Source organism: Rhea americana, unplaced genomic scaffold (genome assembly GCF_003343005.1).
Source record: "Rhea americana isolate MKP2758 unplaced genomic scaffold, rheAme1 scaffold_132, whole genome shotgun sequence".
NCBI lineage: Eukaryota > Metazoa > Chordata > Aves > Rheiformes > Rheidae > Rhea > Rhea americana.
The window spans coordinates 2,286,725-2,300,004 of record NW_028185395.1 but is presented as its reverse complement, the minus strand read 5'-3'; the positions used below and the strand labels follow the sequence as shown (position 1 = coordinate 2,300,004).

The 13,280-nt window shown below is 42.2% G+C and overlaps 1 protein-coding gene across 1 annotated transcript in view; it reads left to right on the top strand.

The window, feature by feature from the left end:
- The first annotated feature begins 1,979 nt into the window (after positions 1-1,979).
- Positions 1,980-13,280, top strand: part of PKNOX1 (PBX/knotted 1 homeobox 1) — a 59,982-nt gene continuing 48,681 nt past the window's right edge. The window contains exon 1 of the mRNA XM_085297945.1: positions 1,980-2,109. The gene's annotated coding sequence lies outside the window, so the exon portion shown is untranslated. The remainder of the gene's footprint in view (positions 2,110-13,280) is intronic.

Here is a 13,280-nt window from a genome sequence, read left to right as displayed (position 1 = left end):
CATGATTAATGTTTACGGTTCTTAGCAGTCGCCTTTTTTGTCTCCCCAGCCTGACATGAATTTCAGGTGACAGTGCTCCTCTCCAAATCTGAGCGCTTTGTAGACAGTTCCTGAAGCAGTTTATATCCAGTAACATAAAAACTACCTAACTAAGATTATTTGCGCTTTCTGGTTTTGTTGGTTGGGTTCTGTAATTTGTTTTCTGTTTGTCTGTCGTATCTCTCCCCACAGTTAAAAGGTGCTCTTGGTATTCCATTCTGCCGTTTGCACGGTGGAGATGCGCATGGTTTTTAGTATCCATGACAGTGTTTATATAGCACTGGAGAGGGAACGTGCAAGCCACAACACAACTTGAGCAAGGCAAATGCTGATGTCCTGTATCAAAGAAGGGAACAATAGTTACTTTTCCCTGAAGGCTTGGAAAGGGGCTTGAAAGAGTCATGCTTTCATTTCTCATTTCCATGCACTCATTTGCCTAAAAGCATTTACTTTGCTTAATTTAAATTAAAATCAGACAGGTTAGGCCATTCTAAGCTGTACTGATGTTTTACAAACTTTCCTAGAATATTCCTGAAAGTGCACTAACTTCAGTTGTTTGAGGACAGGGAGAAATGAGGGGAGGGAGAAAGAAACTCAGAATATAGAAAACAGAAGGATAATGTAGAAATTGAGAGCGAGGATGGTATTGGATTGGCTCTGGATTCATCTGTGAGCTGTAACCCAGGCTGTCTGCATAACCTTTGGCAAGTCGCATAGTTTTTTGTCTCTTGACCTCATTTTATAGTTGATGAGTTAATGGCCCCAACTTTCTCCTTGTACATCACATCTAGTTAGAGAACAAGTCAGGAAAAAAAAAAGTAGTAAACAATAAAAAAGATTTTTCTTACATCTTCCATGTCAAGCACACGTATCGTCTAGAAGTGCTGAGCTGGCTCTGGTTCTCCCAGGAGATGCAACAGTTATTAACACCACGACAAAAACTTCACATAGTCTGCACAGAAATGCCAGCACTTCTAAAATCACATTCAGGCAATGGCAAGGACATTTAGCTACAAAAAAAAATGCTTTACAACTGTTCCAAATACTTACTAGTGGAAGACTGTTAACAGACGGGAAAAAATGGGGAGGTATCCAAAACCAGCAATCCACCCTGGTGAGAAATCCAGCTGCTGGGAAGCGGAGTGGTGCTGGAATTCATACCAGGTTGTTGTCTCTGGACACTAGTCAATGGACGCCACCTTTTATATCACCCTCCCATCAGCAAGGAGGATTCAGGTTTTTTTAAGCACTTTTTCTCTTGGCTGCAGGGTAAGAGGAAGGAGCTTTCTTCTCTCAAGTCCTCGCTGAAGAACCTTTTCATAGTCGCTGTGCAGGGGAGGAACATCCCTCCTCTAGCCCATTCCTGCCTCCTGGGGATCGCTGTCGGCCAGAGGAAAATCCACAAGTCCCCACTTCCTCCCGCTGCTTAGCTCCTGGTGTATGCTTGCTTACCGCTGGGCCCCGAACTGCTTATTTTCATAGTCTTCCTCCTCTATGAATAACTTTGGGATTTGCCTCTAGAATTAATTAGTGCTTTCTTAGGCACAATGTTGGGAACGCAGCATGTTTCAACATCTCAGGGAAGACCCCCAGCCCCCCAAATTTGAGAGGACTATAAAAAGAGAGAACAACAGAAAAAATAATGAGGAGCACTCTCCTCGATGACAGTAGTACTTGTATGATTGTGTTTTTTTGAGATTTTGCACAATGCTTTAAGGAAAGGGGATGCTTCTTCTTCTTCTTCCTTTTTTTTTTTTTTTTTGGATGTTAAGATTTCAGGTAACTGCTACAAGATTCCAGCTGCTTGGGCCTCGGGCTTTGTGATATTTACTGATTTACGTGCGCTGATGTTAACAGATTTGGCAGCACTTCAAGCAACAGAGTGAAAACAACGTGTTTATTCTAAGCTTCACTCTTGCCCTTTGACTCTGTAGTGGCTGCACAACTGTGACCTGTCTTCTCAGCTTCGCTCCGCCGTAGCATGGGAAAAGCAAGAGCAGCAGCAGCGGGGAGACAGCTGACTGCCTGCTTAGAAACCTAGAAAGACATCATTGCGTCACTTCATGCTCGGTAAGTTATCTTTGAAATCAGAAGGGTCAGGATTTTCCTTTTTTTTAATTGGAATGCGCATACTGCATACATTGATCACATAGGCTCTTCTGTATTGTCAAGCAAAACTTCCCATTCGTCAGTGGTGAGGTCATTTTTCAGCTCTAAAACTTGAAAAAAAAGACAAAACCCACCTTTTTTAAAACTTAAAAAAATCTAAAAAAAAACAGGTCTAAAACCTTAAAAAAAGAAAAGACAACCTGTGCTGGATGCCTTTACAATCCTCCTTAAGAGAAACTGTTTATAATCTTACTAGGATTTCTTATTTCATTTTTAATATGTATACTCTTTGAATGGAAATACTAAAACCAGGACAAACAATAAATATGGATTGCCAGAAAAATAAACAGTTTGGCCTCTGGGTGCACAGAGGAGGCAGACTGATTCAAGAAAATATTTTCTAAAAGTCAGCTTTCTAACTGTAAGAATATTCTGATAGTCGTTTCTTATTTAAAACCTGTACTACTTTGTGATTTGCTAATCCTCACATTCACCTCCATGTGAAAGTGCAAGTTAATTGACATTCTGCTTCCAAAGTGACACCGATACTAGGAAGGACACTGAAGCAATGTATGAAATATAGAGCAAAAGTGAATGGGAAGCCATAGGGGTGTATTTCTGAGGCTCCAAAGAGAGTCTTCCAACACTGGATAATGAAGTAACATGAAATAGTATTTACATGCACATGGGATGCTGGCAAAATTCTGGCCCTGATGGAGCTAATGGAAAAATTATGATAGGCTGCTGTCATGCCAGACTTTTGCCTTGTCTCTTTAAAACTCTTATGGTGAAACTCATGGGGAGGTATGTCTTGCCCAGTTCACATTTACTGTTGTAAAAGTATACATATGTGGAAGACTCACTGGTAGGGAGTCACATATGGGATTCTATCCTCGAAGTCACTAAGCCGGTGAGTGTATTTTTACACCTATTTACATTGATTGTGCTCAGCAACTTGCATTAGGAATGTAATGTCTGTCCACAAGGGCTGACTTCATAATTTGCGGCTGTGTATATTTTTCCTTCCCTAAACTCCATCTCTGTTTCTTTATCATCGTTATTATTTTAAAGGTTTCATAACTCTTCACAGCTCCTGTTTCTTTTTCAATAAGCCCTGCTACCTCATCTTCAGTATTCTGACTTTTTAGATTTCAAATCTTGGCTGTGGTGTTGAGTATCAGGTTGCCATCTGGGGACATCTGGATAGGTTTGCGATCTGTGCGTATCCTAATCAAACAACTGTTAACTAACAAGTAACTCTTAACTATATATTTTGAGCCCATGTTTTCATTGTTCCTCTATATTTTCCACAGTTTTGTATCCTCTGTTATTTTTATGAGTGTATTCAGTCTCATGCTATTACATAAAAAAGCATGGTGTGATTTTTTATAGTTTTATATTCCCTTTCTCTCTTTCTTTTCATCATCTAATTTCGTGCTTAAAGAGGTAGAATAAGTTAGGTAACGTGTACACAGGACTGCTCCACCACAGAATGGAGCTTTAAGTATCTCTGTTAACACATACTGTAGCCAAAGAAGTTTACAGCATGCAGAGGGAAAAGGTTATTGTTAGTGTAACTGAATAAGTATTAGGGTTAATATATAATATATAGGTCTATGTAATGGATAGGTTTTTTTCATCATAAAACGTTCAAATGACTTGCAGATGTATGACTGCTGCAGCTGTTGCAGACCTTGTAATGGCATTAGGCTGTGACTCAGAAAGCAGCTCGTTTGCCAAAAGATTCTGGCAATGGCTACAGCTGTGATATTCCCATTGAAAAAACTGTTGTCAGCAGCAGAGATGGTGATACGAAACTGAGCCGGAGTTTGAGAAAGGGGCAAGGCTGGTGACAGGAAAATGTGGAAGTCGAAAGCTGCCACTTCTTTTTTTTCTTTTTTTTTTTTTTTTAATGCTTAATTACATCAGTAGTGTCCTACTATCAAGTGGTCTGCTAGGAGAGTGGCTGTAATTCGTACAGTCACTACACATTCTGGCTCCATGCAGTTTACATAGTATTTATTGGGGGGGAGGGAGGGAGCAAAACAGCAAACATGTGATAAAGCAAAACTTTGTGGTTGAGTTTTAAGAAGAGAAGGAGAGCTACAGTCCCCACAAGCAGAGAGAACTGAATCTCTGCACCAGCACAGTCTGTCGCACAAACTTTGCAGCATGTTGCATTAACTTTGCAGGCTACTTTCTGCCTTCGGAGACTATAATCAGGGTATATACGTGCTTACTTAGCAGTGAGAAGAATTCCGTCATCGTATGGATACACTACTGTGAAAAAAAAAAAAAGGAGGACATTTTGTGTTTATCTTCCTAAGTTTGATTCCAGTAAAGAAAATAATGAAGGTTGACAGCTGAAATGGACACACATTTTGCGTGAGGGATGTCATACTGAAATAGGCCTGCTGGGTCTGGTGCAGCTTTCTGACTGCTGGGCGAATGGAAAAGCAGATGCCTGATGATCATTTTCAGAAGAGAATTGGAGAAGGCAGCGCAAGAGAAAAGAGCAGTTTTGCCTGGGTTCAGTGCTAATGCTCAGAAAGCAGGGCTGAGTAAAGCAACCCCTGGAGACAGAGCTGAACTGTAAATCTCCGAAATGGCGAGGGAGCATAACACCACCAACCCCTGAATGAAGAGTGCATTTCACTGCTGCCTCTCCTCATGTTTTAAACTACTCAGAGAGTGTATTGGTTAGTTATGAAACTGACTGCCGCGGGGAGGACTCTGCTTTCTATGGAGCAGTTACAAAGCCATCGGCAATATTGTTTCTGGCACTTCTTGAAAGGTCTGTGGGATTCCAGTGTGTTCCTTCTGACACTGTTCAATGTCCTGTTTAGGAAATTAAAGCTACCAAAATACATAGAATATTATAAAAGGGATGCAATCTACATAAATGTCACTTACTACATTAAAAAAAAAAAGTCAACCCTTACTCATATGACTTATGCCTTACGCTATTAGAAGGGAATAAATTGCTAATAGTGCTCTTCTTCAGGGCCCAAAATTTCCTGGCTAGGCCAGAAAAAGCACGACAATAAAACTGTGTTGGCCACTGCCTGGGGCTGCGAGCTGAGACCTCGGTCTCCCCTCCCTCTAGTAAGCATGCTACTCACTAGATGAGGACTACTCATTCATTTCTCACTGAGATCCCCTCAGGGTGAAGCAGTGGGCAGTAGCAGTGGGCTGTTGGACCTGCAGAGAAGTGCACACCACCTCAGTGGTTGTGCACTGTAGCAACACGTTTCAGCTCCTTCCCAAGAGAATGGCTTAAGCGTGAGACTTTCTGTTGGATGCAGGATGTGATTCAGCTTGGATGTGAGGGATCTGTAGGATTACATGGACCACTTTTATGGGCTACAGTTGGGAGATTTTAATTTTCTCTCTGGGAATCTGTACCCGTTCTCAGAAATTAACAGAAATGAAAAGGATGGAGAAGTCACTGCCTTGCAGCTTCCTGGTTAGAGCCACAGGGGAGATGGGGCTGTATCCTCAGGCTACACACAGCTTTGGGAGCGGGATGTGCCTCTCAGCACATGCCCGTGCAGCACAATGCAGCTCTGTGCTGTGCATCCCCAGCCCAGGTCTGGATGGGCCAATATTTCTCAGAGGAAGGAGCAGACTTTGGCAGGGATGCAAGCTTGAATCCCAGAGGCAGTACTGCCTTGTTAGCATAGCGCTCAGTCTCCAGCTAATTTGCCTTGCCTCTCAACTACCAACTAACCTGTGTGCAGCACGAGGCTGACGTAACTTCCACTGCTTCCACGTCCAAAGCTGTTTCACACAGAGCCAGTGTAGGGATCTCTGTGCCTTGTTGCACTGCAAGCTGTTAACATATTATCTCTTTCTCAGAATATTTTCTTACTAATAAATCTCAGAGAAAAAAAGAATAGTCCCAAAAGCCTCCTGCATCTCCTCTGTCTTGTGAGTAAGGGCTGACTTAGGAATCTAAGTCCAGGAGCCACTTGCTGGCTGGCCAGAGGACATTATAGATTTCCAATTTGTAGATGGGTTCAAAATAAGGAATGGCTGTATTAATGGAGAATTCTGTCAGTGACCATTGAATAAGATGGTCTGATTGCAACTTCTGATTCAGAAAGGTGCTAAGCTGTTGATCCCCAGAAGCTCATAAGATACACTAGAAGGCAGCTGACTGCATGTTTCTGTATTTCTTATACTCATGCACTAAGCATTTGCTGTTGGCCGCTGATGGACTCAGAATCGTCTGACCCATGCAGTTGTTACGATATAAATGTGAAAGGAAGCATTGCCCTGTGACTAAGAATTAACTACTTACTACCTCCAGACATCTACTACCTACTACATCCAGTCTGTCATGCATGCATACATTAGCTTTGTACTCAAGAAGACCCTGAAAGCATTGCTGGGAATGGTGCCCCAAACATTGGACACAAACCAAAACACAGAAAGTTCCACCTGAATATAAGGAAAAACTGAGAGTGACAGAGCACTGGAACAGGTTGCCCAGAGAGGCTGTGGAGTCTCTGGAGATACTCAAAACCCACCTGGATGCAATCCTGTGCAACATGCTCTAGGTGACCCTGCTTGAGCGCGGGGGGGGGGGGGGGGGTTGGACTAGATGATGGACTAGATGATCTCCAGAGGTCCCTTACAACCTCAACCCTTCTGTGATTCTGTGATCAATAGTTGTCTCACAAGCAGAAATAGCTTATCTCACAGACACAGAGCCTGGTCCAAATGCATGACTGCCCAAAAGAGGAAGGGCTTCACCTAGATGTGGTAGTAGGCAGTCACATTTGGAACGATGGCAATGTGGATGTGGGCCTGGAGGATATGGTGCAAGTAATGCAGTGTGGATTATCAGGGACAGGCTCGTCTATTTTGAGCTTGTGTGTGTGTGTGTGTGTGTGTGTGTGTGTGAGCGCGCACGCATATAGCAGTTTCCCCAAATCTAGACTTGGCTGGGAAGAGAAGAGGAGTGCTCGTGGAACGCCTCTGCCCTTGGCAGTTCCTGTTTGCTTTTTGATCGGCACTGTCATTTGTGCGGAGCTCAGGTTCTCTTTTGCTTTGTATTAGTAGTTCAGGTGCCTGGCTAGAGCATTGCATTAGGCAGCGAGGCACATAAACCCTTGCTGAAGGCCACCTAATCCTCTCTGCCTAACTGACTTCTACTCCTGCAGATATTCCCTTCTCTATCTTTTCCTCTGTTTCCTAAGTAATTGATTTCTTTCCTCTTCCAGTTGCAAAGCAGTGGCAGGAGCAGGCTGGCTGGCCAGCCATTCTCATCCCCTGCTACTAAATACTTTCAGATCTTCTAAGCTTCAAAATGCAGAAACCCACAAAGCAGTTGGAAGTAAATGAGTAATAGGGAGGAAAGACAGGTCTCTATGGACTGAATAAAGTGCTCTGTAGAAGCACTGTTTGAGAATCTCTTGTTAATGCTTCCTGGTTATTTTTCTCTGTGTTTCACTTTACCCAAATCAAATCTTACTCAAACCAGTGGGAATTGTTCCACTGACTTCTGTGAGAGTTGGATCTATCCCCTGGACTCGTCTCACTGATTTTCTTTTATTTCAGTTGGTTTCATTTTCTACTTCTCAGCTCCTAGAATAATGTGATTTCATTTGTAGTCCTCTATGGTGGATTCATACAAAATGTTTTCATTTCACCTTTTTTTTTAAAAAAAAAATCACTAAGTGTATTGGTAATTCCTCCTCTATTCTTCTGACTATGATTTTCTACCTCTCGGTCGTCAGTCCTTTTTCCTTTTTTTTTTTTTTTTTTGCCCCTTTTTTCTGCAGTGAAGTAAATGAAAATGTCACTCTTTTTTTTAAGTATAACACATTTTGGAAGAAACTTTGCTGTCAAATGACAAGATACTCTCCATTTCTGGCATCATTAAAAACAGACAATTTGCCCTCAGAAGGTAATCTATTTTTACTATCTCAAGTGGAAAAAAGATATGCTGAGTTATGAAAGATGTTTGCTCCATTACTGTGGAATTCCTAGTGCAATTACCAATGCAAAGTATTGCCTGTAGGAAAGTGATAGTGTATTTTTGCATCACAGTTCAGTCTTCAGGTTTTAACTGTATGCTGTATGTACTTTTATGACGAGCTCTTTCTTTTTTAATAGCTGTTTGTTCAAATTAACATCTCTGAGAGCAGAAAGTGAGCGATGTAGAGAATGGTACTAGACAGCATGTAAAAGGGAACATTATCTTATAGAGGTTTGGGGTTTTATCCTCCAGATAGCCTAAAATTCTTTCCAAGTAACGTGTTAGATATTGGTAATGCAGTGACTCAACCATATAAACAGATGGAGCAAGTATTATGCAGCCAATGATTCAGCTAACTTACAGCTCTGGAAATTCAAATTTGATTTAACCAGAGGGTAAATGTTGAATAAGACATAGGATATACCCTTTTTTTTTTCTTTCTATTTTTTTTGAAGGAGCCTTAAGTATTCTGTTTTTTTCTCCTGAACAGAGGTGGAGAAAAAAGCGTAGTACAATAATAGCTCATCAAAGGAACATCTTGATTACTACACAGAATCCCCTTGGAGCAGTACTGCACTGCAGTGCCAGCTCTTGGTCCGAGCCCAAATCCTGCTGTGGGACATGAGCTCTTAATTTCTCCAGAGGGAATGTTCCCAGCTGAGTTACACAGATCTGCATGATCTAGTTCGAGCAAAGCTAGGCATTTATTTAGACTGAGTTAACTCATTAATTTCAGCTTTAAAATCTTGAATGCCATATCTATTACAAAATAAATCTCACGTTTTTCTCAAGCTCCTTCTATACCATGTAAAGTTGTGGCTGTAGATGTGACTTGCTGTGCATGCAAACAGAACATACAAAGGTTGCTTTTTGGAATGCTCTCCAAACAGCCAGAGGACATCTAAATAGTTGATATGTCTTACTACATACTTTTTTTCCCTGGGAGTGATGAAAAAAGACACTGGTTTGCTGTAGAAACTTTCCATTGTTAAGAGATCAGTGCTCAAAAACTCACCTGATTTCTACGGAAATCTGGGAAAACCCTGCTCTGTTTAGATTATTTCAATCCTATCACTGAAATTACACTCTTTATTCAGTAGGAGTTATGAGTGCAGATGATTACTGCCACCTACATAGTCGCTAATCTCTTCACCTCTATGTAAGCGTTTCCTTTGAAAGCTTATTATGAAAGAGCTGCAAAGTATACAATCTAGAGTAATGCCAAACATCTAAAACAAGAAATCTCCTTTCTTTGGAGTAGGTTAAATGCATGTGAATGTTATATTATGCTTAAAATTTTAACACTTAGAACTTGGAGACTACTAAAGGGTGTCACAATAACTCTAACTCATCTAGTAGCTCTATGTAGGGTCTAGTTTTGCCCTCTAATACATTCGTGCAATCCTACTATCTGTAAATTGCAATTGAATGTGTGTTTCAGAGAACAGATTTGGGAGAGCGGCTTTTCTCATTTGGTGAGGCAAGACTTTATAGCTTGGTATTTACAAATACTTGGTCCAACTATGAGGAATTCTGCCATATATTTGGATCTGTCTAAGTAGCCAAGGCTCTGACCCTACCAACATATCTGTACATGCTTTATATAATAAGCTATACTTAATGAAGGCATGTCATATGTACAATGTGAAGCATGTAACAGTAATTTGAGAATCTGAGTATTTTATTATTGGCAGTTGCAAACTTAAATGTCACTGAACCTCATTTTTAAATACTTATAATTTGTAATTGTAAAGTATTAAGCTGGCATTTCATTCACATTTCCGTGCAGCTTTTTATTTATTTATTTAAGAAAAAGCAGCCATCTCATCACTGCCTCTAAGTGAGCACAGCTATATCAATGGATACTTATAGCATAAAATCACATCAATTGCATAATAATCCTTATAAAATGTGTATTATGGAGAATTTCCTCATGATAACTGTCTTGAGATAGCCTCTGTTATAAGGATATGTTGTACTGAACACTGATCCTTTTGCAGAGTTGACAAGGGGCAACACAATATGTTTGGACAATTAGAAATAGAAAATAAAAGGATACTTATCTTTTCCTATGATTTTTTTTGTTTTTGTTTTTTTCCCTTTGTATTATTTTTCTCATTTACTTCTTCATTCTTTTTTCCTGCTCCTCTCCTCCTAGTTTCTTTCTATTTTTCCGAGTGTTGCAAGCTTCTCACAAAAGCCTTGTAACTTTTAATGCTTTTCTTAAATGTTCATCTCTTGGAGTCATTTCAGCCATCATATTTTTTAAAAGCAAGCTTCTTGGTTTTCAAGTCTACAGAGGCTGTGTTAGGGAGAGCTGAAGATAAAATGAGAACCAGCGAACTCCTGACAGTGGTTGTGAACACTGCATTCAGTGAATTTAAAGATGGACAGCCGGAAGGCACAAGTTAGATCAAGAGTGATTTTTAGGTTACTTTCTTAATGGAACAAGATCATTGGTATGACCAGTGTGGTCATACCATGCAGGTATAAGTATATTTTGGGGTATACCTATGTGATTTAATTACATTTGGACCCACTGACTTACAGCAATACCACATTAAAGCTGTCAAAAATAATTTAGTTCCCATAACTTTCATGAAAATAAGTAGTTGAGTAGAAAAGAGGTATTGTGCATCCATTGAATGATGGAAAGTCTGTATCATGAGCTTAGGCAACAGGGAGTTCACTGGCTGAAGAGACTCCTTATGGACACCACCACTTCAGAAGTTTCAGTCAAAGCCTGCACTTGCTTAGACCCCAAAGTTAATCAAATATGAGGCACAAATCAGTAGGAAGCCAGGCTTTCTTAATTCCAGTGCTTGAGAATCACATGCTTTAAGATTGAGGAAGCTAAAACATATTTATATTATGAAAAGAGAAAGAGACTGAGGAGAATAAAGGATGGAAGAAGTTATAAAGTTATAAAGCTGACCAAGAGGTAGGATTACTGGGGCCAAGGGAAGACAGCAGAAGAGAAATTTCTGCACCTGTTGTTGGGGAAGAAGCTGGGGAAGAAGCAAAAGAAGGAAAACCAAAGCAAAGAGAGAAAGGAAAAATCAAGCTGTGAAAGGTACCCAGAAAGGCGGTGAGGATAACTGAGAGAAGGGATTGAATAGGAACTAAATTAGTTTGAATTTAATCTGCTCTTTTACAGACAAAATCACTGAACGCCTGTCCAAAGAAGTGCAGGCAAGCCAGAAGGAGAACAAAGGGTTTGCAAAGTGAATCAAATTTGAGGAAGAGGCTGGTCCAGGCATGGGAACCAGTTAATTTGAAGAACTGTTTAGTGAATGTGTCAGAGATAACGAGAAAAAAGTGGTAGTAGAAGTCTCTTTGACTATAGGTATTCTATTAGAGATGTTATATAGTGCGAGAGCCGAAACAGAGAATCTTGTGAGCAAGACAAAGTAAGAATTGTATTATTAATTTTTTTTTAAGTTATTCACAAGAACTTTCAGACCTGATCCACACATTTGAACACTTTGGACTGGCACAGTTCATTTTCTGTCCTATTCTCTTTGCAAGAGGTACAAGTTCTTTTCATACTCTTGAGCCTTGTATCCATGTGGTTCTGACCGTGTAGGGGAAAATGGCTAGAAAAGGAACTCTTGAACAAGGCTTCAAGTGGTCCAGTGAGAGGATGAAATGACTGTTTGTGACTGGAGAAATGGTGGCAGTATGCACAGAGCGACTATATTCCTGGAAACCTAGAGCAACTGTACTAGCTAAGCAGGGTCTTGACACAGTAGTTATACCCAGAGGACTGAAGACAGACCTGGCTTGCAGTAACATTTATTTAGCCATTTGTTTTAATAGCAAGATCTTTTTCAAGTGGCCTGGTCCTGGAAAGTGTTATATAAAACAAATCAGAGAGTTTTCTGCTGTTAAACCAACAGAAAGACGGGGATGGATCTTGAAAAACACAAGGCATTTCTAGTATGTGGAGGCACAGGATAATCAAGTACATTTCCCACCTCTATTCTGCAGAAGGGCTACAAAGTCTGGAACAAAACCCATTTTTGTTTTGAGCTGAGTTTCCTAAGGAGAGGAGACTTTCTGTCCATCAGCTTCTTCATCCCCTTGATGCCTTTTGCATCAAAGCCTGCTTGGCAAAGAGGGGAGGCTGCTAAGATGTTAAGGTTCCTCCAGTGTCATGAGAACGGGCAGCAAAGAGATCATCTCAGTGAACCCACTGAAAGATGTAAATTCAAACCCTTTTTACATGCTACAGAATCTATAAAGAGGGAAACTCTAAATGCTCCACAAGACAAAAATCACAAAGCCACAAGGCAAACATCTGCCATAAATCACACTTGCCTACTGCCCTGCTTTTCTTACTACTTACTTAAGAATTCAGTTTAGGTAAACATACTTAATGCTAATGAAATGGGAGGAAAAGCTACCATAGAGTACTGCTTTACTGAATGAGATCTGTGACCAGCACCTTCTCCTTTACTATTTCTTGAGGGTGGTCAGCACCGGAAGGTGGGATCCTGCGGGGCTGTGGGCGTGCTGGCTCCGTCGCCCCGTTCCCCTCACCCGTTAAGGGAGTCTGCAAAGGGACCCGTGTTAGGAGGAAACTCGGGAGCAGGAGGGCAGGCGAAGAAGGGGCATGCTTCAGGATCCCAGCAGCAGAAGGGGCCTGTGGGAGTCACGAAGGCCCGTCCATGTGCAAGCGCCGGGTGCTTGCCCCGGCCCGTGGGCAGGTGCAGGGCCTCCCTCCTCTGAACGCGAGCTCTCTGCCCAGCCTTAGCCGGGATATAATCCGCTCCCGGAGCCGCACCGTGACGCCGGCTCTTGGCTTGGGGACACCAGCTGCTGTCCTGCCACAAATGGCAAGCCTAAGGGGAAACCTCGCTCTGGCTCCCTCAGGAAGGGCTCTGGCGAGGGTCTCCGAGCCCTTCGGGGAGCCCTACCGGAATGCCCGGGCCCCAGCTCGCGGGGTCCCCAAGGAGAAGGAGGCGGCTCGGGACCCCGTCACCCTCCAGGCCCCGGGGCCTTCCCACCGGGCTGGGCGCCCGGCTGCGGCCCCGCTGGCCGAGGCCGGCCCCCGCAGCCCCTGCGACCCTGCCCGTGTCCCCGGGGGAGGGCAGCACCCCGGCTGGGGGCCGCTGTGGGGGGTGCTCCGGCGCCGCCCGGCCCG